The following is a 27,631-nucleotide window of genomic DNA, read 5'->3' as shown; positions in this document are numbered from 1 at the left end:
GGCTTCACCTTTGAAAGTTTACTTTTGGAGGCTATTCAGATGTCCTGGTGTTTTCCTCTGGGGCAATCAGATTCAAACCGATCAATATTTACTCAGTCTGAAAGGGTTGTTGAAAAGCCTGCTAACAACAAACTGCTTAGCTGCTCACCCCTGTTTAATCTCAGGTTCACTGAAAGTTCAAGAAGAGATGAATGCAGTGATGGGTCACTTTAGAATGAGTCCCAGTGGTTTATCTGAGCTCTCTGCTAAAGGCAACAATTATAGTTCCATCCCTCTTTGGGAAAGGGTTAACTTGCCTATTATTCTTTTGCTAAACAGTGTTTACTAGAAACTTAAAACACTTTCCTCTCCCTTCCTGACTTTTTTTGGGGGGGGGGTGGAGAGGGACTTTCCAGCTGCCCTTCTCCTGTCTCCTCTAGCTTTCTGCCAAGCCACTAGGTTTCATTTGACTTAAAATAAATTACATGGAATATTTAAAAAACATTCAATTAGCCTGACAGAAGAGATCCGATTTATTTCAGGTGCCACGAACTATGAAATGAAGCTCTTTGGGCCATTAGAGTGTATCTTCTTTGCGAAAGAACAGGGCAAGATTGAACTGAAATCCATTTGCGTTTGAGTAATATCGACAATCAGAGCCCCAATATCCATCTGAGATGGCTGTTTAGACATCAGATGGGGGGAGTGGAGGGGGAAGTGCCTTGTGCAGAAGCAAATACCTCAGGTGGAAAGTCAACTTTAAAATTTTATGCCCTCCGAGCATACGAACTGCTGAGATGAAAGGAAGACCCAAGGAAGCCAGTGGGGAATGGTGGGAGAAGATGCTGGACCCTGAAGCTAATTGCTACAGCTCTTCAGAGGTCAAAGTTCATATAATCACTGCATAAATGCATACTAAATAGGGACTTATTAAGCTTTTCTGATGGCTGAGCACGTCTGTGAAAAAAACGGTCACTGCTGTTTGTGTTTCTTCCTGAAGAATAATCATCCTTGCAGTAGAAGCTCTAGGAGTCTGTGTCTTTGATTTACTATTTTGAATGACAGGCAAACTTCTGTTTTAAAATTTTGAAAACGGTGTGTGAACAGCATCTTTCTTAATATGGGTTGGGACTGTAAAATACCTCTCTTGGAAATGCTATGGCTTTTTCAACACACACAAGAACATCATGCCCCTATCAGATGAGCTACTCACTAGATGGCTAACTTTGGTGACCCTCTGCTGAAGATAATCTACTTTTTCCTGCATTTCTGAGAACACATGGAAGTTCTGTCTTAGGACTTCTTGTGTTTAGGTGACCAGAATGGATAGAAATCCATCTACCCAAACTCTAATTTTATGAGTCAGAGAGATAAGGCACCCAGAGGTGGACTGATTTGACACAGAGCCCATAATATCAATGCTCTTATTTCCTAAATAAAAACCAGAGTGGCTTAGCACCTGAGGCCAGTGCACTGAATTCTAAATTCCTGATTTTATTTTGTTCCTTCCCATTTACTCAATATGATTAGTTTCAGGCTGGATATTGTTTACATTTTTCTACTTCTGGTTTACTAGCCACACACTCAGTCAAGTCTTTGATTTTGAGGCCATCAGGACTACTGACTCTTTGAAACAATCTCCCAGTATGGCAGATGGAATGTTTCTGCCATCTTCTTTGAACAACAAAATGTTGGGCTACTTGCTGTTAAAGACATATGTTCTAAAAATATAAAAATAGAGATAGAGCGAGCAGGCAATGTTCAACATATGTGTATTTGTTGTTGCTGTTTCTAAACCTAGACTAGAGAAGAACAAATGAAAGAGGAGTTGTTTGTACCCAAGTTCAACAACCTCCCTTAAACTGTCAAGTGGTATCAGCCAGGAAGGGCTTAGAGATGCAAGGAACATTCCAGGGGGTGTCTTAACCCTGAATCTTTTTTTTTTTTTTTTGGTGCTTGTTTGTTTCTGTTTGTTTTGTGGCACAGCATATCCTCCTGAATTGTTCTGGTCCAAATTTCTTTTCTCCACCACTTACTCATTTACCTAAAACTCACACACACACACACACACACACACACACACACACACACACGCACGCACGGCACCTCAAGCCCAAACAATTAACATAAAGTTTCCTTACAACACAACCTGCCTCGTTTTCCTTCCTCACTGGGGTTCTACTGATCTCAGCAGAACCTGCTGCCCAAAGGGACATCTACGACTGTCAGTGTTTGAAGAGCTTAACTGGAATCCCTAGCGTTTTAGAGCCTTATTTTTAATAACACCAATCATCAAATATAGCTGACCTTCGGGCCGCAGAACTGAAAACCAAGTAATAATCAACGCTGCTCCGTAGACACTAGCCTATGACCCCACCACCCCCAATCCCAAACCCCAATTACATCATGCAAAACAGTCTGGAAAGACTGCATTTTGAGCTTATTGTAAATAAGTGAAAAGCCCAATGTTTCTTTCTCAACATCTCCAGACACATCTAAAATATGTCTCCATTTTTTAAACATCCCATTACATTTTTCTTGTTAAAAATGTGTTTGTAAAACGTCTAGTCACAGGGCTAATCTATAGAAATCAGATTGTTTTACGTTTTCCTTTTAGGTTTGGGTGGTTACTGGGTTAGTTAAAAAAGAAAGAAAGAAAGAAAAAAAAAGCACCAAGCAACTGCTTGCAACAGAAAATAAAGGAAAAATTATTGAATGACTTTTTTTTTTGAATCGGGCGACTTTTGAGCCGCGCTGGACACTTCACAAATTACGACCTGCTACCTTTTAACAGAAGAATCGCCATAGACTCATACGAAGGCAGAAAGCAATGATTTGAGATGGTAGGGGACACCCCTCCCCCCAATATCAGTAATGTTCTTGGACGGGAATTTTCCATTCTGAGGAGCAAATGGGCTCCTTGCTTCAGGGCGCGCAGGGGGCAGCTGCCCCAGCCTCGGCGAGAGCACGGCGGGGGCGGAGACCCGGCCGGTGCTACTGCTTTGAGGGACGGGGTTCGGGGGGTGCCGTCCGGTCTCCGCGGGCCCGCGGGGGTGGAGGGCAGCCCAGACGTCGCGGCTATAACAACTTGCCCCCTCGGCTTCCCCGCCTTCCGGAGCGAACGCCGCGCTTCCTTTCACGTCCTCGCGGGACCCACGCGGAACAGGAGGCAGCAGCCGGGCAGCCGAGCAGCGCCCGCGGGGTTGACCGTGAACGCCGCCGGAGTCAGGGCGCGTCTCCCGCGGCGTCTGAGAGCCCCGCCGGGTCTCAAGGGACCACCTCGCCTCCCGTCTCCTCCTTCTTTCCCAGCCGGCACCTCTTGCGTCTGGCTGCTCCGGGGATGGAGTCGCAGGGCCTGAGAGATTCGGCCTAAAATGCCGCAGGCGGCCGCCTGACTCCTCCCGGTGAGGGCCTAGGCCTTCCGTCCAGCTCGCGAACCACGCCCCGCCCCACGGGGTCCTGGACAGAACATTCACCTCCAGGAGAAGAAACCCAGGTCGGAAACCTAGCCCCCTAGTTCACTTTTCTGATTTGAAAGCGGAGGGAGACTTTACTCCCTGCCTGCCCCCTCCTCTCAGATATTTTCAACATACGTTTAATTGAGTAATATGTTCATTCCCTTTCTAGTTCGACTAAGATGCTTTGAGGGTAGAGGTGAGGGTTGCAGGTGTGGTGAGTTTCTAAACAGTGAATGTTCCTAGAGAGACAAGTACTTCTCTGCTCAGGGAAACAGCCTTGCTTCTCAAATGTCCTCTCCTTATTCAGTTGTAGAGTCAAACTCTGCCTTGCCTCAAGTCGCACTTCTTTCTAGAAAGTTTCCTGTACTACTTTCCACTCTATCAGCTGAGCCCCTCAGAGCTCCACCTTTTGCGCCGGAAGCTTTGTTATAGAACAAGTAACGGGAGTTGTGTGTGAGTTTTGACTCCCCCTAAGAGATCTTAAGCTTCTTGAGGGCAGGGCTCTTGACGTTTAATAATGAGGAGACAGTCCCTGAGGAAAGTGCTCTGGACTGGAATTCAGGACCCCTGTGTTTAGTCTTTTCTCTTTCACAGGAGAAGCTTAGGTAGGTGGGATACTTAACCTTTCTATACTTTGAGATTCTTAAATTATAAAATAAGGCAAATGTTCTTGTTGACTTTTAAGTTACCCTCTAAAATTTATGTGATTTTTCAGAATCTTGAAAGTCTGGTGTTTATTCAGGATTACTCTGAGCCAAGGCCTATGTCAAATACTTTACTTACATTAACTCATTTAATCTGCACCAAGAAGAAAGTGTTTTTATTCTTTTGATTTTCAGATAAGGAAACGGAGAGGCGTAAGATGTTAAGTAACTTGTCCACTGAATCCAGAGTCCAAATTCTTATGCATTTTGTTGTAGTGTTTCTCCACGGTGCCAACCACATAAGTCCTCTACAAAGAGTTATCAGGCTATTGGTGTTTGATACAGGTACTATCACGCTGGTAAAGAATTAGAGAGCTGGGGAAGCTGACTGTTTAATATCAGATGTATGTGCAAACTATGGCTGTACCTTCTCGGGAAAATTAGCAAATGGCAAGTATTTGAATGAAAACAAAGCTAAAGAGAGAGGTCAAAATTAACAGTAAAGTCAATGAGAGGATTAACTTAATACTGACTTTTTTTCATGTCTGACACTAATTGGTTAAGGAAATAATTTTCAGGGAGAAGAAAGATACTGTTTATATTCACAAATGATGTCTGTGGCATGCCTAACATGTGCAGAAAATTGGAAGTATTCAATGTAAAATATAAATGTGTTGTCTCTATGAAAGCTAACATCCATATGGTTGGAAACATTTGAATGCATGAAGTCCCACCCCCCAGCTTTCATTTGGTTATTTGATATACTGAAAATCAGTCACAATTTGCATTTAAAGAATAAAGGAAAAGAATAATTCATCCTCACCCAAAGGGGCCAGTCCTCATAGTTTACCACTTTACACTTCTTGACTGAGAATAACAAGAACAACCAGAACTTCGAGGAATGTATCATGAGGCCTAAAGAGAGCCAGTCTTCAGAAGTCAGTTATTCTCAGAACTCAGTCTGCACAAAGTCAGATTGAATTGTATGTAGAAACACATACATTTGCTTCTTCCCTTTTCTAATTTTCATAAGTGAACAAGGACTTGGCATAATTACAAACATTACAATATTACTGATATTATTCAGTTTTGAATCACAGAATCTAAGACAAGAAGAGACATTAGAAGTCATCTAATTTGGTTTCTCTACTTTACAGGTGAAGAACCTAAGGTCCAGAAAGGTACTAGCAGCAATAGTGGTAAGAAAAAAAATATTTTCTTATATCTTTAATAGGTACTTAAGTGGATATTAGAACTGGCAGGCAAAAGTTAATCTCAAGCTAGATATATTAATAACATTAATGATTAATTACTATATTAAGTATAGTAATTAACAGTAATTAATTTCAGTAATAATTAAATACTGAAGATCTAAAAGTTATTAAGAATAAGCAGGTTTGAATAACTAGATATATGCCCAGAGGGTTTCTTCCTTCCTACTTACCTCCAAGAATCTTACAGAAAAGGTGACTGCTCACATCCATCCTATGCCACAGGATATTAAGCAGGGTAAAAAGGAACTGGCTGATCCATTTTATTTCTTCCATTTCAGAATTTTTTAAAATGTGATTTGACAGATGAAACAGAGACAAAATCAAGAAAAAAGCCAGGCTTCTTAATTGCCCTGCCCAAGCTGCTCAGATGGCATGTTAATTCCCTGGTTGTTCCCTGATTCAGACACCATGGAAGTTGAGGGCATTCTGGTTCCTATGAACCACGAGGACTTCACTTGCAATTCATTATCTTACATCCAATACACTCCTTCTATGAGAGAGATCCAGACTTTAGCAAGTTGTGACAACTTATTCTTTGTATGTTAATATTTATTATTAACTTTCTTGGTACCAGATGCTGAGCTAAGAGTTTTATGTGTATCATATCTCAGTTAGTCTTCATAAGAGCCTTATGGGTATTTACTAGTCCCATTTACAGATGGAGAAACTGAAGTTTAGAGAAGTTCTCTAAGTTGCTCTCCATTCCATAGTGAGTGATCAGTAAAGTTGAAATTGACAGCCCATGTATTTAATTCTCACATACTGAAGCCTCATATCTTAAGAATATGAAAGTAAAATGTAATTAAGACTAACCTTAAATTATACTCCAATAAAGATGTTTAAAAAAAAAAAAAAGACTAACCTTAAATTTAATTTCAGATTTAAAATGTTTATATTTTAGAAGCCTAGTGTTAAGTTGTTATAAACCTATATGTACACTATGAATGATCTTAGTTCTGTTGAAAAATATATTAAAAATATATAATTATGAACATGCATACAAAAAAGTTAATTTTTCTATTTGGGGTTTTATTGCTGACAGAATTGAAGCTCTCAGAATAACAATTATTTGCTTGCAATACTCATAGCCTAGTAAAGAAATAGCATGGTTCTATAATATCATACAGATAAAATTATTAATTAAAAAAATTACCAATTACCATCACATTCCCCCAAATATAGCTTTTTTCTAGAGTCCAGTCTTTGGCCCTGTGCATACTTTTACTTAAAGACAATTATTGTGTACCACAATTTTGAATTCCACATTTTTTCACTTATGTTATATCATAAATATTATCTGTGTTTATGTGGTATAGTTTTTATTTGATGATTAGTTAAAACAGTGGAAGTATCATTACTTATTACATAAGATATTTTTCTTTCTTTTCTTTCCTCCCTCTCCCCTATTTCTTTTAGTGGGATTGGCCAACATCAGAACCTTTTATGTTTAGAGAATTTCTCACTGTGAGCCAGAAAAGGCCATACCCTTGCTTTCTCGGTAGCCTCATCTGTTTCCAGCACTGCCATGTGAAGGTGCTGTAGATAAACATCCAGCAGCAGTTAGCTCTAGTGGTTTGGCAACATCAGGGTTTGGGGTAAGAGTAGTTGTCTCCTTACCAGACTGGCTGTGTGGTGACATATTGGCTCTGGCTGCTGGGCTTAACATTTCTCAAGCTTGATTTCCAGTCTTCCTAGCAATTTTCTGACCTATCCATTTGTTTAATCCTTTTCCAATGAAATAACCAACCGTTAGTTTCTGTTGCTTACAACTAAGAATCCAGATAATGTACCATATTATAAACCAAATAGTGGTGCTCTGAATTTTTTTTAGGGCTTGTGGGCTATGGCCTGGAATTGTGGGAGGGAAGTTGGACCAGATGGCTTAGAAAGTATCTATGTAAGATGGCCAAATGGCAGCTTCTTCAAATTCCGTTTTCTCTCCTTCCCCAGCTTTGGGCTCTTTTAATACGCACCCTTTTCACTTTGTTAAACCTAAACAAGTATGTTACAAGAGCCAAAGATGGCCCTTTTCTTTGTCCACCAAGAAAACACAAATTTATCTAACTGAGTTGTAGAACAGAACTTATTTCCTATTTTATTTTACAGCTTTCCTATCTTATCATCTCGAGTAGTTATTCTTCTGAGTCTGAGCCTATGTGTACGAGGGTAGCTGACACTTCCTGATAGCTCACATTATACTAGGCACTCTGCTAAGCACTTTCCATGGGTTGCCACCTTAAAATCCTCTCCACAACACTATGAGGTGTAGGTACTATTAAAATCCTTATTTTAAAGAAGGTGAAACTGAGAAGAGAGGTCACCCAGCTAGAAAATGGCGATGCTCACTTTTAAACTTAGCCGTCTGGCTCCTGAGCATTCATTCTTAATAACATTGTATATACACTCTCTACCCTAACTTGCTTGACTCATCCCATTTTTCTTTTTCTTACTTTTCATCTTTCTCATCTCCTAGCTTTTTCTTTCCTATTTGAGAATGACATGAAGGCATCCCATCCAGTCCCTAATTGAACATCAATAATTGTGGGAGGTGAGTGGTTCCGTACCTATCACTTGCGGGTGCCCTTGAGAATACCTCTAGTTTTGCTCTCCTGGCTCTAGGAATTCCTTCTAACTTCACCTCTTCCTGACCTCCACTAATTCCATCCCTTCCCCCACTAGGAACTTCTGCTCTCTCGTCATCTGGTTTCTTTCTTGCTGTCTTCTATTTGAATCCTGTCTCATGACTCTGCTCCTTCATTAATTAAAATATTTATTCAGAGGTGATGCAAAATTTTACAGAGAGAAGATACCATCCCCTTTCAAGGAGTTTACAAATCGTAATGAAGTATATAACCTGATTTATGTTAGAGAACATTTTTTAATTAATATTTTTATTAGAATTTAGTTAAACATTTAAACTTCTAGGATTTTATTATAAAAGTTGTATAGAGTAATTACAGGTGACATTCCTTTCTCCCCAAAACGTATAACTTGAGAGTAAGCCTTTAGTTCTGGTTGGGGCTGTGATCAACATGTGATCTGGGTCAAATGCTAAGGTTTTAAGATGACCTTTGCTGGAGAAGACATGATGGTGGGGAAATGTTAACGTAATCTTCATGCCCCCGTTTGACTGCGAAAGCCAAGGGAATGGAAAGAGAAGAGTGTCAGAATTGTAGAAACTTGGGGCTTTTCAGGTGTTTGTGAGTAAGAAAGGATGAAAATGGAGGGTGAGACAGTTGGAAATGACCCTGGGGAAATTGTATGCTTAGGAAAAAGGGGATTTAATTTTGGGAAAATTCTGTAGATGGAATCTAGGGATGCTACCAAGTTAGATAGAGTTCTTAATGGTTTCAAGGTGATCCAGATCTGGAATATGTGAGTGACTAGAGGAAGTTTTTTTAAAAAAACTTCTGGCTTAAAAAAAGAAAATAAAGTTAGGAACAACTCTAAAAGCAGATAATTCACCATGGTTTAGTGTAACTATGCAATTATACATATATGTGTTTATATCTCTCGTTAGAAGAGCCTTTCCTTCTAATGCTACACTACTCACGTTGTTCACCTGGCTTCTTGAGTTCCGTCCAAAGAGCCAAGCTCTTTCTTGTCTGAGGGACTTGCAACCTGGAATCACTCCCCCCTCCCCATTTTCTTCTAAGATCTTGAGGCTTTAGCTAAACGATGCTTCTGCAGAGAGGCCTTACCTGAGCACCCTCTGTTTCCTTTACATACTATCAGAGTTTGCAGGTGTAGTTTTATATATATATATTTTGTCTCTTCTTCTAGACCATAAGCAATCTATGCCCAGAGGGCTTTTCTGTCCATTCAGTACTTTATGTTTCCTCAGCATACAGTTCCTGTCACATAGTAAATGCTCAATGGACATTGAATGATTGTTTATATTAATTGGGGTCCAGCTAAGCTACTGTTACAAAGAAATCTAAAAATACAGTGGCTTAAATATGGCTGACTTTAATTCTCTTGCATGTAAAATTTCAGAGAAATATAAGAGCCCAGACTGCTGGGCTGCCTTAGCTCCGTGAGGTCATTCATAAGGTGGGTATCTTCCATTGTGCTCTTCCAACATTCCTTAGGTCTTGTCTGTACGGTTGAAGCTGTGTCACCTCCCCATTCCCATTTCAGTTTTTAGGAAGAGTGATAGAGGGAAAGTGGAAGGCAAGCAATTTCCTACGAAGGAAGTGACTTGTAAGTGGCACACAATTTCCACTCACATTTTATTGTGATGAACTTAGTCACATGGCCACACCTAGCTGCAAAGGATACTAGGAAATGCAAAGGATACTAGACAATGGGTATTTGGGGAATAACTAATCATTTACTTCATTGTTGGATAAATGTTTGTTGAAAGAATGAATATTCATTCTTACATTATCAGAGGTTGAAATAAAATAGGGGTTTAGTAGCTGTGTTTTAGAATCCCAGAAAAATATTTATGATACAAAATGCTAGATATAGACTAAGATAACATCAAATATGTTTCATAACACAACCTATTCACCTGCAAATTTTGGGACAAGGGGGGTTAAAGGTCTAAGAAATTTGCTAAGGCCAAGAAATAGAGCGAAGGGGGCATGGGTGGCTCTGGGTATTGTGGATACATACCTGGCCTTGTTAGAATTGGGAGATGAATTCCATGTCTTCAGCAAGCTCCCAGAAATAAGCTTTTAGCTGCTACAGTTAGGTAAGACTTTCCTAGTCAGAAGGGAGCTATTTTGAAGTAAGGACATTACTTGATTACCAGCCTTTTCTCTTTGTTAACCTAAATTTGACACTAACAAAGACTTGGAAATTCTACGGCTGAAAACAGAGCAAAACCAAATAGTAACTATTTTAAAGGATATGGATAAAATTTATGTTCCGATGATGTGTCCTGATAGAGAAATCACATCTTTACAAGTGTGGCTTGAGCATGGAGCTCTGTGACAGCGCTTGCACCTGTCCTTCCCTTTGAGTGGCTCCGGGCATCTTGGCTTATCATCAACTGGCCTGGTCATGTGACTACAGATGAACTGAAGGGCCCCAGCTGCTGCCACAGCCCAAGTTATCTTTTTTGTGGCTGCAGAAGACACTGGGTTTGGTGTTAGCTCCTCCTGCCTTAAATGCTCTTTGCACAAAAAAGGTAACCATTTCCTTCCCATCTCCCCAATACATTTGGCCAAAAGATTTAGGGAACCCATTTTGCCCCTTTCTCTGCCTTTCGGCCTGCCAGACTCCTTCCAGCTGAGCTCATAGGTCTGTCTTCTGTGAAACCTGTCCCAGGGAAAGCGAATCGTCCTCCTTCAGCATTTCATTTGTTAGAGCACTTCTTATTTTTGGACTTTAAATTCTTTTAACCAGGCTGTTACTCTTCTTTGTAAAGTACTGCAAGATAGAGACCATATCTTATTAATCATTCTCTCTGCCTTGTACAATCCCTAGCACATTGTAGACACTTGATAAACGTTTGCTGAAAGCATGAATGGGTGAATGAGTGAGTGGGTGAGGGAAAAATTCTTTGGGTTCTTTCTATAGCCTCTCAGCTATTCTAATGCTGTTCATGACTCCCCAAGGCTGGGTACACAAAGTGTGATCTCAAGTTCTTCCATGTTTCCGAAGTATTTTCTTACTTGCTTACTAAAGTTAAATTGAAATTCAAAATTCTTTAATGGAGAATCGACCTTTCAGTATACAATGAGGGGTAAAATGGTTTACAGGTAAATGCTGCTTGAATGAATATACTGACTAAAGCTTATTGACACTAAAGTGTAACCAATCAGTCAGTCAAAAAGTGTAAATAACTGATACTAGGGCCTTTTCTGTTTTGTCAGGGGGGTGGAAGTTAGAGAGAAGTTGGTGCTTGGGCCTTAGAGTGGCAGGAGAGGATGGGAGGTCAAAGGGTCATCTAGGTAGAAACAGAGCACAGAAAGGGGAAGTAGGGGCCACTGATTTAACACTTCCTTAATGTCTCAATTTTAGAGAGAAGTATGGCAGGACCACTCATGTTCGTGCTTTCGTCAGGACAGTGTTGGGAACTGTATGGCGCGTGAACACTACTTTATAGGATTTGTTAAGATCTGGCTGTCTGTGCATGTGTGCACTTTAAAAAGTTGACTTTGTTGCAGAGGAATTACATTTTCAGAGGAGTTAATTAAGGGTTGTATAACCTAGATTATACCCTAAAATAACTCTCCCAGTAGTAGAACAGTCTGTGTACTTTGCGTGACTAAGTGGTGTTGGAGATGGCCCTGGACTGGTAGATGATATGTCAAGATTTGATTTTGAGTTGGAGCTCCCTAAATGGGGACCGCCATAATTTACATTTTGTGGAAAATTGCTGTTATCAAAGGATCTCTGATACCTCAGATTATTCAAGTAGAGCCTGCTTAAATAGCTCAAGGCACTTTGCAAGTTTCTGGCTGGTTCTCAGTACCTTTGGAAGTGGAGACCAAATATGTACCATCAGAGGCCCAGTGCTGCATGATTAGCTGAAAATTTGCGGCTTATGCAGTGCAAATGGTCAGTTTGGCTTTCCTTTCTTTTCTTTTCAATCTCCCTTGAACTGGAATTGAACTCGAGTATTGGTTTGAGAGCCAGATGTCCTAGGTTTTAGTTTCTGACTCCACACTGAGTAGCTGTGTGGCACGTCACAGATCGCTTCTCCTCTCTGGGGTGAGGGAGCCTATATGAACCTCAGGGCTCATTCCAGACATGATACTTTCTATGTTTCTACTAGTTGCAACAACTAGAGTGTTTGACATAGCAAACCAGTAGCAGAGTTTGGACTGGAACACATGTCTTAGAACCCATTTAAGCTCTACTTTAAAAAATCTTAATTTCACAATTTTTATTGAAGTATAAAATATGCTTAGTATAGTAAGTGTATAAATTGCACTAATCTTAAGTGTACAGATTGTTAAATATTTTTAAAGTAGGTATTGAATTGTAATTTAGTTATGTTAAAAAATAATTAAAGAAGACAATTTAGGTGATACAAATAAACTTATTTAGCACTTCAAGAAGTGAACAGTCTCCTTTTGGAGAACTGCAAAATGGAGCAAGAACCTTTAACAGGATAAAGAATTAAGAACAGGGAAGAGACAAATAGAAAATATCTGATTGGCTGGGGCCACAGAGTCAAACCTTGTTTGAGGTGAGAGTTGGCTTGGCATTTGGGGATTGGCTGCCCGGGTACACTGAGTTTCTGGTCTAGCGGAGCAATCACAGGGACACAAAAGTTATCTAAGTTTTGGTTTGCTGACATGGCATCCCAGGTGGGAGTGGATCCATCTTGGGTCTAGAAAGTTATCTGAGCAGCTATAAGATGATTCAGCCTTTTAAAATGTTCGATGAGGTTTGATAACTATATTCTGTCATGTAGCACCACCATGGTCAGGATATAGGCCATTTCCATCATCCCCCAAAGTTCTCTTGTGTCCCTTTGCAAGTCAGTCACCTCCTTCCACCCTAAATTCCTGGAAACCACTGATCTGTTTTCTATCCCTATAGTTTTACCCTTTCCAGAATGTCATATCAGTGAAATCATACCACCATACAAAAGTAGACTTTTCTGTCTGACTTTTTTCTATAATCCTTTTAAGATTTATCACATACGTGTATAATTGCCACCTAGATCAAGATATAGTACTTTCCCAGCACCCCAAAAGGTTCTGTTCTGTGCTTTTCCAGTCAATACCCTCCTCTCACTATTCTGACGTCTACCAATGTATTAGTCTTGTATTTCATGTAAATGGAATTATACAGTAGGTACTGTAATGGCTTTTTTGCTTAATGTAATACCTGTAAGATTCATTCATGTTATAACTAGTAATAATAGTTTTTATTTAAAAAAATCACTGTGTAGTATTCTACTGTATGAATATACCACATTTCATTTATCCATCCTACTGTGATGGCTTTTGGGATGTTTCTGATATTTGGTTATTCTGAGTAAAGTTGAACATTCTAGTTGCTGTCTCTTGGTGAGAATGTGCACTCATATCTCTTGGATATATTCTTAAGAGTAGAATTGCTGGCTCATAGGCTAGGTATATGTTTAGTTTTAATGCATGCTGCCAAATACTTTTCTAAAGTACTTGTACCAATTTATACTCTCATCATCAATGTATGAGAGTTCCAATTACTCCACATCCTTGCCAATGCTTGGAATTGCCAGTTATATTTTAGCCTTTATGGAGAGTTGTAGAGTATAGTACCACTACTTTTTTCTTTTTTAATTGTGGTAAAATACATATAACATAAAATTTACTATCTTAACAATTTTTAAGTATAAAGCTCAGTGGTTTTAGTACATTCATAACGTTGTGCTACCATCACCACCATCCATCTCTAGAAGTCTTCGTCTTATAAAACTGAAACTCTATACCCACTAAACAATAACTCTCCTTCCTCTCTTCTCTCCAGCTCATGGAAGCCACCATTCTCCTTTCTGTCTCTATGATTTTGACTGCCCTCAAATAAGTGAGATCATACAGTATTTGTCTTTTTATGATTGGTTTATTTTACTTGGCATAATGTCCTCAAATTTCATCCATGTTGTAGCATATTGCAGAATTACCTTCTTTTTTAAGGCTAAGTAGTATTCATCGTATGTGTGTATCATATTTTTCTCATTCATTCATTCATCTTTTCATGTGCTTATTGGTGATTTATATATCTTCTTTGGGGAAATGTCTGTTAAGTCCTTTGCTCACTTTTGAATTGGGTTGTCTTTTTCATTGTTGAGTTTTAGGAGTTCTCTATAGTCTGGATATGAGTAACCACTACTTATAAATAGAGTGAAATTGCATGTGCAACACCAGTAGTGTAATTCAGAAGTGTGGGGAATCTGGAGTGATCAGTAATAAGGCAACCAGCAAGGGTAAGCAGTGGTGGAGACACCGTTTGTTGCCAAGAAGACCTGAGGGTTTTTTTATTTATCATTCCTGTATCACTAAGAAGTAGTGGTGGTGGTGGTCAGCCTTCCCTCCCTGATTCAATCATACCTCCTCACCTTTAATATTTATTTAATCCCATTTTCCCTGGAAGAAAGTATCTGGGGGATTGGTTGATGAGGATCCCCCTCCTTAAGCCTTATCAAAGAAATAGGTGAGTTTATTCCTCCTTCATTTGAGATGGCCTTTAGAAGCCTGTATCAAACCTCCACTGAAATCAGGGTAGTAATTATTCAAGAATGGCAAGGGAAATGCAGAGAATCCACAAATGGAGTATGGGTCCATATGCATGTTTGGAGCAAAAATATGCTTTATATTTTCAAAGACAGTAGTTTCCAGGAAACATAGTGAAGCTAAAGGGTCCACTTAGGATTCAGCTGTTATTCTTGATGTTGCTAGCACAGGTAGGTTTGAGCTGGTGGGCTGGGGGTAGGCTTTGCAATGTGGTTGTTCATCTAGTAACATGCCTATGAAAGTACAACCAAAACTGCCTGATGTTTTGTGCTCTAAACCTAATGTAACCTGTATAATGGAGTTTTTATGTGTACCTAAGAATCACTATGCATTTTAGAGTGTTTCTGGCTACTCTACAAATACATGAATCAGATTAAGGAATAGTCTGTCAAACTTGAATTAAATATACATTCCCATAATGGTGATTATCTTTTTTTTTTCTTGGCTTGACATTATTATAGCAAGCTAAAATAATAGGAGATAAGTAGCTATTATCAATGAACCATTAAAAGCAAGAGAAAGCCAAAGTTATCATTGCTCTCTCCCTGTCTCTTACTTTATAAAAACTAATGTAGTGAATTGGCATGGAGTTGCCTACTTTAATAATAAATCTGTTGTGTCAGGGCAGTGACCTGATGTTTTCTTTCACATATAATTTATAGTCTATTGATTTAATTCTCTGAATATCTCACTCTATTGGTATAACATAAAACCATTTCTTAATTGAAAGACAAAGGAAGCTTGGGATGAAACCAAATGGCAGAATATTTTTATTGAAGATTTCTACTTGATCAATAGCCAAATACATATGAGCTTATTTTCAATGACAGTTTCAAGTTTAAAAGACCAAGAAAAGAGATGCTTTGATTCATCATCTATTTGGGTAATGGATTTATAGATTTGTTTAGAAATTTAGGTTTTCTCCATGGGACAGGGAGGGAGGTTTATGGAGACTTTTTTTTTTTAAGTTTTATTTATTTATTTTTGGCTGCGTTGGGTCTTTGTTGCTGCGTGCGGGCTTTTCTCTAGTTGTGGTGAGCGGGGGCTACTCTTCATCGCGGTGCGCAGGCTTCTCATTGCGGTGGCTTCTCTTGTTGCGGAGCACGGGCAGTAGGCGCGCGGGCTCAGTAGTTGTGGCTCATGGGCTCTAGAGCACAGGCTCCGTAGTTGTGGCACACAGGTGGCTTAGTTGCTCCGCGGCATGTGGGATCTTCCCGAACCAGGGCTTGAACCCGTGTCGCCTGCATTGGCAGGCGGATTCTAAACCACTGCGCCACCAGGGAAGCCCTTATGGAGACATTTTAAGCAAACACTAACTTCTTTTTTCAGTGAGTCATAAACTAGAATGTGGAAAACGAACTCAAGTAGCAGACAGTTTAATGTGGCCAAATAAAACATTGCTATTGTGCTGCTAAAGCTCTTCCGTCAACTTGTGGAAGAGAAAGCCAGCACTTTATGCTCTTTCAGCCAGGATCTCTGGCACCTTTCCACTTGGCTACACGTGCCAGGATGCCAGGCACCACACTGCCACTCTCTCACTTGAATAGAGCTGCTGACTTCCTCTTACTGCCAGTTTTAAATTACCAGCGACGACTATTACCATAGCCCTGTCATATCTCCTGTCCATCTGCACACAACTTGAGCTTAGTACCCAGCTCCTGAGATTGTTTTTCACTTGTTTCAGGCAAAAGCATAATGAATATCTTAAATTTTGCTGAGAAAAAGCCAAGAAATAGCAAATGTGATAGAAATTAAACACAGGATTCATTTAGCAGAAAACTTTATTTTTGTCCACTCGCCTACTTATTTATTTGTTTATTTTTCTTTGAATGTCACAGATCTTACCCAGAGAAGCTAAAAAAAATGATCATGCATCATTGTCATGTCACAAACATTACTCAGTTTGGAAGGAAGCAATTTGAGCATGGGTATCCTATTACCATGCTTTATTTTTTTCTTCACCTAATGCAGATAACTGTAGAGAATATGGAAGAACACCTTAATACTCACCCCTTGAGGAGAAAGCAGTGATTTTTTTATGGTGCTCGTAACTCATGCCATCAATTTTATCTGTGGTAGGTCCATGTCAAAATTGGAGTAATTAAATGGAATGACAATATAAATGTGTTCATGCCATTGCACTGGCAATAAAGCATGTACAAATTTACAATTAAGGCTTGTCTTTCCCCTTAGCCGTAGAGAATTGTAACAACCATTAAGTTGCGTGGGCACAGGGATCCAAAAGGGTATTCATCAAAATAAAAACACCAGGTGGATACTTTGAGGATTATAGTGTCCTCTTATGCAATTATTCTTTTTCACTGCATATTTTTGACTGAATAATAATTACTTTTGCATAAGAAAAGGCAGGATGAGCTAGTTTCAACTTGTTTTATTACAACCACCCCCCTTTTAAAAATCTGCAAGGTAGCATAGAACCATAACCGTTTATTCAAATGAAAGTGTATATTTGTTCCAGTTCTTAGCTTTCAAAGGGTAACAGACTCTTTCAAATACACCATACTGAGCTTTTAATACAAACACTTTGGTGCTACAAAACACACCATTAAGATGCATATCGCTGGTGTGGTTAAGTTCCTAAGATATCACTAGGAATCATCAATATGACAGAGATAAAGGAGACTTGAAACCCAGCCCAAGCAGTGAATTGACAGCCATCTTTAACCACCATGACCTAAGAATGACCCTGCTCTCTGCTGGATGCAGGAGTTAGATATGTAGCAGAGCACAGGAATCAGATATCTCACAGGCTTGGAGGGCCCCACTGTGAGGCAACTGTAGAATCACTTGCAAGGCCTGATACACACATAGTTGACAAAGAGTGATGCCAATTCGATGCTCTTTTATATTTTGAAATAAAGTTCTGAGGGTTTAATGTTGACTTTAGCTGCTCCCTGCTTTGTAAAGTTAAGATCCATAGAAGAAAAATTAATAAGTTTTTATATAATTTAAAATATTCTAATTTGACCATGTCTTCAAATGCTCATACTGTGTGTATATACATTTTACACATACACACGTCAAGAATTAATTTTACAGCAGTGGAACGATATATCCTAAAGCACTTAAAATCACACATGACACTTTATGGTAAAATTTACCCTTTGTTTTGTTTTTGGTAGCTGTTTATCTCTAAAACTTGCTTACACTTTAAATTTCTTACTTAAATCTTTGTAACTTGGTTAATAATGATAGTTTAGGGGAAGCGCACATACCAAGCTGCAGAATATGGATTTAGGCTTGATTGTCATGCTCCCTTGTTGTAGAAATGCTGTGTGAAACAATTATTTTAATAAAGGAGAGTCGTTAATAAGGGGATAGACATTTGGAGGGGCTAAGCAATAGGAACTCAGGTTACCACCTTAGCTTTCAGTGACTAAAGTGGAGAGTTTTCGGTTGTTTTCTCTTGTAACACTTTTTCCCTAGGATTCTCATGCATGAAAAGTAGATACATGCACCTTTAAAAAAAAGATAAATTATTTGTACTTTTAGCATATGCATAATGACAAAAATGTTTACAATCAACTAGTGAAAATACAAATATGATGATATCTGTACAATCTCCTCTAAGTGTAAAATGTGCTTAAAAATTATTCACAAACAGTAAGTAATCATAAAAATCCTCTGTTTCTGTGAATTCTCTCTCATTTTTAGTTTTTCAAAAGTCACTGCAGCTCACAAGCTGATCCTGCTTTTGGAATTAGCCTGAGTCACTTTGGAAGCTCTACTGGCAGCACCATAGGAACTGGATTCCCAGGTCTTTTGGGGGTCTGTGACCCTGAGGCAGTGCTAAACACAGGACAGAGCTGGAGCTCCCACACTGACTCCACTGGAAAAAAGAAAAAAGCCCTCTGTCTCCTACTTGCAGTGCTGAAAAATGGTAGAGGTTTTGAGTCAGATCTTCACAAATACCAAATTTTAGCTGAATCACCTTCCCTCCAGGGCCATCATAGGATTCCAAATTCAACTGCCGTACTTCCTTTCAAGCTTATGCTTTTCCCAGGATGACATTTCATGGTTATTATTCCTTGCTGTGCTCTTAATGAGAGAAACAGGTAGTGATCTGCATATTCCAGTTGGCAATGCTTTCTAATAATATTGTAATCTAGGTTTATATAATAGTTTTCTGAAAAGTGTGGAGGAATCTGTGGCTAAGGGAAGAGTATTGCCTCCCTAGCTCTGTGACAAATGACAATTTTAATCTGATTCATAACCTTTTACAAACAGCTCCATCTTGACAAGACCACTGCATTTGGTGACCTATTCAATTTATTAATGTTCCACATAGGGTCTAAGTGCCTACAATGGGGAAATGACACCTGAGTACCAGTAACCTCATTAACTTGGCTAACACTTCTAAATGGATGGCTTGGCATTATGGAAGTTTGCCTCAGGGAAACCCTTCTACCTGAGGACATAGATAGTAAGACACAATCAGCTGCTGCAGAGATATATATAGTATGTTCTGCTGCTTTGCTCATTTGCATACACCCCAATGCTTTTTCTTTTATATGTACTATCATTTGTGCCTAAATGACCCCTCCCTATAAATGGAATTCATCTTTTTAAATTTTTTTTTAAAATTTTAATTAATTAATTAATTTATGGCTGTTTTGGGTCTCCGTTGCTGCGTGCGGGCTTTCTCTAGTTGCAGCGAGAGGGGGCTACTCTTGGTTGCGGTGTGCGGGCTTCTCATTGCGGTGGCTTCTCTTGTTGAGGAGCACGGGCTCTAGGCGTGGAGGCTTCAGTAGTTGTGGCTCGTGGGCTCTAGATCGCAGGCTCAGTAGTTGTGCTGCACGGGCTTAGTTGCTCCGTGGCATGTGGGATCTTCCGGACCAGGGATCGAACCCGTGTCCCCTGCATTGGCAGGCAGATTCTTATCCACTGTGCCACCAGGGAAGCCCCAGGATTCATCTTTGGCTTGACTTGTTTATCATCACAAATCTATGATGCTTTAGGAAATATAATATTTCAGGAAGCAGAAACCATTTCGCTCTTTTAAGGAGAGATTTAAATATAGGGAATTTTGTTCCTATAAATTTGGAGTTGTGAACACATTGCTGGGCCTGCAGGAGTGACTCCCAGAAGTGGTGAACTGGCCTGAAATTTTAGCTGCGGCTTGATCAGGAATCAGGAGGCTACCAGGGAACTGTGGAATTCAGAAGCTCCCCGCAATAGCCTCACAAACCTCGTGACTGGACACTAGAATTAAGCTGCAGAAAAACCCAACATGTTTCCCCCCCGCCCCAAATCCTCCTTTTCAGCAGCAAGCAAAACAATTGCAGAGTGACTGCTTTCACCTTCTGGATCTCATGTAATTGCATCAGTTTGGTGGGCCCTGATTCCAGAACTCTTGCTACAAGGGAATGTAGGGAAACATGTTGATGAGTTTTCTAGTCTCTGCACAGCTGGAAGGCACACTGGAGGAGAGCTGGAGTGGATGTTGATTGCTAATCCACCACTTCCATCTCACAGTCTAAAGAAGCGAAAACGTGTAACAGGATGGGAAACCCATGGGGTCTCTTTCTCTTCCTGATGCTATTTGATTTTCGTTTAGACAAGTGAATTTTTCTTTCACTATCACAGTTAAAATAATGATGATTCTACAATATTTTTCTACTGTTGGTCTGAAGTAGCTTGGCACCTTCACAGCCCTTTCCCAGGTGTGATAACCTGGGTCTCCAAGATTCTCCATCTTTCACCTTCTGTTCCAACCAGTTGCTCTTGACTTCTCCATTGGCTCCCACTTGTTTTTGTCTCACTCTTTGCCCATCCCCCTCGATTTATTGCTTTGGTGGGATCTTGTTGCTTGGCCTCAGCTTTCTTTCTGGAAAGTATCTTTGAGATCTTCCTTGTTCTAGGCTCATGAGGCAGAGGAAACCTTATGCCAATGCCCACTCCTGTTCTTCTAGCCTCAGCCTGGATGTCACAGAGACCCTCAATCATCTAGTAGGGTCTTGGGTCAGTAACAGTTATGTTGCTGAAATACTCTTGAAATTTTTTGTGATAAAAATCTCAAACAGAGCTAGATATGTCAATGGAGCAAGTGCAAAGATTTAGAGACTGCATTTACTTCCCATTGCTGAGCTGCTGACCTTGCTGGAATTGGCAGCTAGCAGAGTCACAGAGTAGGCATGCAATATTGGTTGAATTAATCACAGAATTTAATGGCCATGAAGTCACATTTTCAGAAGTCATTCATGTATTTTGATAAGTAAGAATTATGCTTTAAGTTTATTCATCTTCCTTTGGAGTGCAGACCTTGTAAAGTGCTATGATGTCAAGCCATCTAACTATACAGTGTGGCTTAATTACAAAAGGGAGCAATTAAGCTACATATCAGTTAGAGCTCTTCATGTAATTTATTGACTCACAAGGCTGAAACGCCAGGGACAGTCTTCAAAGGCAGCTGGTCGGGGCTCACTTGATGTCATTAGAACCTGTCTTCCTTTCACCTGCAGTGGTTATATGGCTGCCTTCTGCTGTATTCAGTTCTTTGTCAGGCTATGCATGATGCCTTCAAGCAACTACAAGAACACATTAACCCAATATCCATCCCAGTGTGAAAGAGTTCACTTTCCCCATAGCCAAGCAGAAGTCTAAGACCTGAACCTCCTCAGCCCTGATTGGCCTGATTTAGATGATGTGCCCATCTAGGAACCTGTCAGTGACTGAGGAGATGGGATGCTCTGATTGACTTAATCTTGGTCTTAAGCTCCACCCCCAAATCCAGAGATAGAATCAGTTTTTTCATGGATTGAGAATGGGGCTGGAGTGGATCCCCAAATGGAAATTTAGAAATTGTTATCATAGGAAGCAGAGTAGATATAGGCAGCAAAAGTGATACATGTCCACCACAGGCAGAAAACAAGCTCCTTCTACCAAGAAGATACTGTGTCCCCAGAAAATTATGACATACGAGGTCAAGAACCATCCTGAAATTTCTGGCTGTGTTTCAGTGTTCTGGGCCACATCCAGTTGGTTCTCTGAAGGCACATTTTTTCTTTTTTCTTTTCTCCATGAAACAAATGATATCAAAACTGAGAGTCAGGGCTTCCCTGGTGGTGCAGTGGTTAAGGATCCGCCTGCCAATGCAGGGAACACGGGTTCGAGCCCTGGTCTGGAAAGATCCTACATCCCGCGGAGCAACTAAGCCCACGTGCCACAACTACTGAGCCTGTGCTCTAGAGCCCGTGCTCTGCAACAAGAGAAGCCACCGCAATGAAGAGTAGCCCCCGCTCATCGCAACTAGAGAAAGCCCGCGCACAGCAATGAAGACCCAACACAGCCAAAAAAAAAAAAAAAAAAAAGCTGAGAGTCAGTTTTAAGGACATGAGTCTAGAGTCAAACTGATATGGCCCATGATGGAACACACCCTGCAGTTCTCAAGGATGATTCAGGACTCTGGGCACTATTTGTCTGGATTTCTGTTTTTAATTAAAAAAAATTTTTCACAGTAATGTAACACTTAAAAAATTCAAACATATACAAATGTAGAGAGGTGGTACAATGAACCCCTGTGTACTCATTACCCATATTAAATCCCTATCTAGATTTTGTCATTTTTTTCATCTATTATCTCCTTTTCCCCCTTTGCTGAAATATTTTAAAGGAAATCCTGGATATCATGCCATTTTATCCCTACTTACCTCAATATTAAATGCCCTTTTTAAATAGCCTTGTTTTGTTATTGTTATTTAATACAAATAGGAATGATTCAGCCATAAATCCAAATATTCTGGGGCTTAAGGAGCTTAATTAAACTCCTTTCTCCTGAAACCACAGAAGCCAAATACACCTCTGACCTAGTGCTGAAAGATTGAAGCATTCCAAACAATAAGAAAGGAATTTTAAAAATAGATGTATTCTAGGTCTACATGGACAGGACTTTGGCTGGCTTCCTGTTGAAGCAGTTTAGACATTTGAAAGATACCACGGCTGCCAGGTTTGTGGATCTGATTATCTTTAGCAGTTGTCTTTTTATTAGGGAATTAAAGTTTTCTGTTTTTGAGGTTTCAACATGATTGTTTTCTTTTCTAGAAATTGATTTCCTCAGAAAACTACTTATAAAATGAGTGTGAAACTCAAAGTTTATTTTAATGTTATTAATACTGTCTTGGGTTTCAGTACAGGCACCCCAATCTGGTTAGCTTGAGCCATTTTCTTATGTATAGTTGGTATGTGGGGATGACCAAGTTCCCAAAGAAACCTGTGGTTAAAATTTTTATGCTACAATATTAGATTGGGATTATTGTCAGAGAGATTATAAATCAAAGTTTAGACATGTGGTTTAGCAGTATCTCTTTAAGTAAAATATCTGGGATAGTTTTTACAAAGTTGCCAGTGAACCTTGTTCTCTGAACCTATAATTCAGAAGGTCCCATGAGGCTTTGATTTCTGGCAGCATTTCCATTGCTATTGATCTAGGTGAAACAAGGCAGAGGTGGAAAGAGCAGCTGGAAATAGCTATTGATTTATTCATTTGACAAATATTTATGGGGTTTCTATTACATGCCAGGCACTATGCTAAGTACTGTGAGTAAATAAAAGATGAAATGACAAGGACCCTGGTTACAAGTAGCTTATAGTCTACTGGAGATAAAACCTTTACACGAAGTAAAACATGAAGTGTCATAAAGGGAATATGGGAAATTTGTAGGGGAAAAGATTTGTTACTTACAGATTCTGAGATCTGAGACAGCTGCACGGTAGAGAGATGGTAGTTGAAACGAGCTGGGGAGTGTATTTTGGATTTGGACATGCAGACATGGGCAGGAAAGAAAATAAAGGCCCGACAGACCATTACAAACCATTATCTTTTACATAAGAGCCATAGGGAGGCTGCTGCCATAGTCCTTCAGGTATGCAGACAAACAAGTGGTATTGCTGTTTGTCAACTTATGTCATATATTACTTTTGTATTATGTATAGGTTATGTATTACTTATTGTAAAAAGGACAAAAGAAATTACATGTCAAATATTCTGATGCTATGTCTGATCAATATTCTGTGAATCTGTTATAGCTTTGCTTCTGTAACTCTTCCAAGATTTTGGGATGGATAGGCAGCAAGATAGTGCTTTCATCACTCTTTAATGTGAAATAACTTTAATTCATAAACTTTTAACACCTCTCCATATTTATACTTTTTGTGTAAAATGCACGAAAAGTATAAATAAAAGGGGACAAGATATAATAAACAGCAATGATTAAGTTGTCTGTTTTATCTCCTTAAGTCTCTCTTGAATCTGTTTGTTTTTCCTCATGTTCAGTGTCACTATCCAATTCCAGGTCAGTAGTTCTTATCTAGAACTCCCTTCCCTTAGGTCCGATCTCTTCCATTCCATTCATCATCCAGTGGAGTGAAATTTCTAAAACACCAACCTGATAATATCCTCCTTGCTTAAGAACCAACCGTTCAATGGCACTGCATTGCTCTTAAGATAAAATTTGAATTTCATTTACATGATTTGCAAGGCCCTCCATGATCATTTGGTCAGGGTTGATGTGTGTGATCAAAAATGTAAGCAACTGAAAAGAATAGTTGAGTATTATGTTACAGGGTAGTAAACAGTAATAGATACCACATGATGATACATTTACTGAGCATATTTTGTTTAACATTTTTTTATCTTGTTCCTTACGTGAGCTATTTAGCTGAAGTTTACTTTGTGGAATAGATGAATTCTTTCCTCTGTAAAGTGAATTTCTGCATTTTAAGTCCTTTCCATATCAGATCTCATTATAGAATTAGAAACTAACCCTTCTGTAAGGACTGTTGACTTTAAGATTTAAAAATTTTAACTTTCAAACATTATCTGTTGAAAGGAAATACTATATTAAGTTTTAATATATACTTTATGTATATTTCATGTATAAATTTAAATAAGTTAGGATTATTTCTATTTTTAAGACAATGGAATAAAGATCATCCTAGAAAGATGCCAACTACTTGATTGAATATAATACAGCATAATCAATAATCTTCATAATTATCAACCTTCAACTCTCAATAATCTACAGCAGGATGGCATGTGGTTTTCATATTCTGTTTCTTGGTGACTTTAGGAAACACAAGCTAATTTGGGCAAAAGAGGGAGTAAATTACAGAAAAATCTAATACAATGATTTAAAACCAACAATGAATTTAATAAATGGAATAGTACATTTATTGACACTTTTGCAAAGGGAAACAGAGTGACAAGAAAATAACATCAAAAAGATGTTGAGGGGCTTTCCTGGTGGCGCAGTGGTTAAGAATCCGCCTGCCAATGCAGGGAACACGGGTTCGATCCCTGGCCCGGGAAGATCCCACATGCCACGGAGCAACTAAGCCCGTGTGCCACAACTACTGAGCCTGTGCGCCACAACTACTGAGCCCGCGTGCCAAGAGCCCGTGCTCCACAACAAGAAGTGTGTGCGTGTTTGGAAATGGCTTGATTCATATGACCAAATTGCTTTCCAGAAAGGACCAGTATTTTTTCCCATATGAAGTGAGCATAAATGTCCATTTCATTGCACTCTGGCCAGTATTGAGAATGAAAATAAAGTTCAATATTTTCCAATTTGATTTTTGGGGATGGTGTGTCATCATATTTTAATATTTTAAAATATAGAGATTGTTCTCTTCTTCTCCACTTGTTCTTCTTATATTCACACATATATTTTATGTTTTTTTTTAAATCAAATCCCTACATAGAATCTAGCACATAAGGGAAGAGAGCTAACAAATTTAGGATCTAAGATTCTTGAGTATAAATAATTTGTCTAAATTTGAAATAAGTAGCTAATAGTGCTATATTATAAGTAATGTTTATAGTTGGAACCAAGTCCTCATGTATCAGATTGTAAATATTGTTAAATTATACCTCTACCACTGTTTCTATAGAAAAGAAAATGGAATTATAGAGATTAAAAGGTATGAAAGCCATCTGAAATGGCACGACCAGGAAAATTTTGCATAAACTCCTACAATAAAGAAGCTAGTGAAAGCAAGTTTTATTGTGAAGTAAAGAACAAGGACTTTTATTTGAATGGGTGAAAACATTTCCATTTAATTTTAATGTCTTTAAATGATGCATTTCCTGCTGTTAATAGCAGTAATCCCCATGGAGAGTAACATTCTTGTAAAAGTCATAATAGATCTCTGTTCGCTCATTTAACAGCTTGAAGGTACACTTTTAGACAGCGGGATGGTGATTAATCTTTGCTGCAATATTTCTTCAATTACTTGTGAAAAAGCAGGATTTTTGTAAGGGTATCATTACAATGATATGTGAATCTGTGGAATTCCTACTATACATTTGAAAGGAACTTTAAAATTTTTAATTAGAGATAACCATTTGCTAATTAACAGAGTCATCTTTACCAGTTAATTCTTTTCTTTACAATTGTAAATCCTATCTTTGGACAATGCAAAGAATTATATGTCTTTACATGTCATACTATGTTTCTCATTGAAAATTTATGTCAAAATATTATTCTGATATTTATTGAAGTGTTTTAATATACTAATAGTCTAATTTACATTCCATGGCCAATAATCTTAGTTATACTCCAAGAACACATTTCTATCAAATTAAAATTTCATGTATTGGAAAAGTAGACTAGCTGAACTGGGTCTTTATAATATACTAGTTTACATTCATTTTCATTTTCACTAAAGGCTCTTAATAAACTTTATAGGCACTTTCCTAATTCAATAATTATTATTATTCATTTTGAAAGAGAAACTCAGGTGATAGATGTTCCTGGCTTGCCAGGGTCATAGAGTTAAGAGGAAGATGCTAAGATTGCTGATTCAGTCCTTATCTATTAGACCAAACTGTTAGTATATAATGGTATATAACAGTTGTTAACCTTTCGGAGTCTGTGGAAAACACACATGTGCATATGAAAGAGAGCATGTTCTATATCAATACACAGCTAAACCAAGATTTGATTAAGGAAAAGCTCATTAAGAAGGAAGCATTGGGACTTCCCTGGTGGTGTAGTGGTTAAGAATCTGCCTGCCAATGCAGAGGACATGGGTTCAAGCCCTGGTCTGGGAAGATCCCACATGCCGCAGAGCAACTAAGCCCATGCGCCACAACTACTGAGCCTGTGTGCCACAACTACTGAAGCCTGCGTGCCTAGAGCCTGTGCTCCGCAACAAGAGAAGCCACCGCAATGAGAAGCCCATGCACTGCAATGAAGAGTAGCCCCACTTGCGGCAACTAGAGAAAGCCCGCACACAGCAACAAAGACCCAATGCAGCCAATAAATAAATAAATAAATAAAATTTAAAAAACAAGTATAATATTGAAAAAAAAAGGGCTTCCCTGGTGGCGCAGTGGTTGAGAGTCCGCCTGCCAATGCTGGGGACATGGGTTCGAGCCCTGGTCTGGGACGATCCCACGTGCCGTGGAGCTACTAGCCCGTGCGCCACAACTGCTGAGCCTGCTCTCTGGGGCCTGCAAGCCACAGCTACTGAGGCCCGCGCACCTGGAGTCTGTGCTCCGCAAAGGGAGAGACCACCGCAATGAGAGGCCCACGCACTGCAGCGAGGAGTGTCCCCCATTTGCCACAACTAAAGAAAGCCCACGCAGCAACGAAGACCCAACACAGCCAAAAATAAATAAATAAAAATAAAGTACCCTTTAAAAAAAAAAAAGTATTGATAACTACAGTATTTTTCATTGAGTTATCTCAGCATACTTGCGAAGTATTATCTCATGGTAAATAAATATGACAATTTCCTTTTCCTTATCAAAATGTGAAATGGATTTGTTTTTTTAAAGAAAACAATTCCATAATCACATTATTTTGACTGAACTATTCTCTTGTGTATAAAGTACATTGCTGTTTGTAGACTGTCTTTGCTCACACCATAATTTTTTCTACATAATTACAATCATAATATACATATAATTTTTACTACAGATTTTTATAATTTTATTTTACATTGAGATTTAAGTAATTCCCTAAGGACCCATATGAATTGAAAATTCATAAACTCATAAAGTCCAGGCATTCTAATAATCTGTCACATACTGAGACTATATTGCAACACAGACTATTTTGTTAAATCTTCTT

At 39.0% G+C, this 27,631-nt stretch overlaps 1 long non-coding RNA gene across 2 annotated transcripts in view; it reads left to right on the top strand.

Annotated features, from left to right (window-relative positions):
* The first annotated feature begins 3,041 nt into the window (after positions 1-3,041).
* The window catches only part of LOC141279549 (uncharacterized), a 144,349-nt gene continuing 119,759 nt past the window's right edge, over positions 3,042-27,631 (top strand). For both annotated transcript variants that reach the window (XR_012333996.1, XR_012333995.1), the window contains exons 1-2: positions 3,042-3,475; positions 5,239-5,280. This is a non-coding gene — a long non-coding RNA (uncharacterized lncRNA). The remainder of the gene's footprint in view (positions 3,476-5,238; positions 5,281-27,631) is intronic.

This window comes from Tursiops truncatus, chromosome 9 (assembly GCF_011762595.2).
Source record: "Tursiops truncatus isolate mTurTru1 chromosome 9, mTurTru1.mat.Y, whole genome shotgun sequence".
NCBI lineage: Eukaryota > Metazoa > Chordata > Mammalia > Artiodactyla > Delphinidae > Tursiops > Tursiops truncatus.
The sequence above is the reverse complement of the archived record's forward strand: the minus strand, read 5'-3'. Positions and strand labels throughout refer to the sequence as shown.